Below are 1,600 nucleotides of genomic sequence, written 5' to 3' on the forward strand. Positions count from 1 at the left end.
CTTTCGGGGAAACACGGTATGTGGTTTTGGCAAATTCCTCAAGCCTTGTCTCCTTCCATTTACACAGCTCTAAAGTGAAAGCAAAAAAAAAAAAAAATTACAGTCATAAGGCTGTAATGCTGACTAAATAAAATCATGTGTATAACCTTCCCCCATGGTGGCTGTTTCCTTCTCTCTCTAGACTAGATGCTTAAAGGGGACCAGGAAGATGAACAGGAAATGGGACCTGCATCAAGGAGCATATATTTAAAACTCTGCCTCATTTTATTAGCCATAAAGGGTCTTAGATAAATCAGACACAAAGTGACATGCTAAGTACAAAAGCTCCAGATCAACCCTTGACTTTTTCATCCAGAGATAGTATGATGAGAGTAAGACAGGGTGTGATACTCTTCTCCTGGTCTGGGCATTCAACCAATATTCCATCATCTGCAGCTGCCATTCGCCAACCTTTAATTGCATGCCATATAAATAAGCAACAGAGAGAAGGGATTGGGGGAAGAGAGGAAGTTATGCTTGAAGTAAATAATTTAGTTCCGTTTGTTAGACTTGCATGTGTAGACAAATGCTATTCATTCAACAACAACATTCACAAAACATTTCTTGAAATCTGAGCATATGCCAGGAACTGGCTAAGACAGGCATGAAGAAATGAGAAGAGATCAGTCCTATGCTGAAGAAACATACTTTCAAATGGTGTGCTTTCTAGTTGCTAATTATTTTGTCTTGTCCTGCTGTTTAGATTTGGGCAGGAAAAGACTTTTTAAGAACTTAGTAAATTTTCATTGGCTGCAACTCAAGCTCCTTTTAGAAACAGCCATCGTCATTCCTGACATTGATGTTTTAAGGTTAATTCTTCAAGATCCAACTGTTTTACATTGTTCCATACTCTCAAAAGGGACTATCAGTGGTGTAGTGGGTTAGGAATTGGGCTTCCATCTGAAACATCAGCCATTGGAAACCACAGCTGCTCCACCGGAAGCAGATGAGCCTTCCAACTCCCATAACGATTTACAGACTTGATCATCCCAAGGAGCAGATCTACTCTGGTCTATAGTGTTGCTATGAGTCATTGTTGGCCCTTCATAATGCAGGTAGTCTTCAACATAATATATTATATTCCAAATTGAAAATGCTGGTATATCCATTGTTTGCAACTCATGCATTATAAAGACATAGCATTAAGTGTCTCTTTTCTTTAATTTTGACCAAAGTGCAAAACCAGGTTGAACCACAGGTAATGGTTTTGGTGAAGTATACCAATCTAGAGCCATGGCAAGGTGTATTCAGGAAAATAACTCTGCGGGCATAATTCTGACAGCTGAATCAGATCCCTGGCTCTCCTTGTTCACTCTTTGTGAATGTTTTATAGATTAAAGGCACTAGTACAGGCACTCTGAGGAATGGGGCAACAAAAGATAGCATCTATGTTGTGTTAGACAGGGTTCTCTAGAGAGATAAAACCAATTTCTTGATAATATAATATATTTATTTATAAAGGTAATTAATATATAACAAAAAATGAAATGTTAAATCATAAAGATAATTAGATATATAACGAGAAATGAAATGTTAAATCATATACAGATAAATATACAAT

Source organism: Echinops telfairi, unplaced genomic scaffold (assembly GCF_000313985.2).
Source record: "Echinops telfairi isolate 266 unplaced genomic scaffold, ASM31398v2 ScPeMD7_6;HRSCAF=24_0, whole genome shotgun sequence".
Taxonomy (NCBI): Eukaryota; Metazoa; Chordata; class Mammalia; order Afrosoricida; family Tenrecidae; genus Echinops; species Echinops telfairi.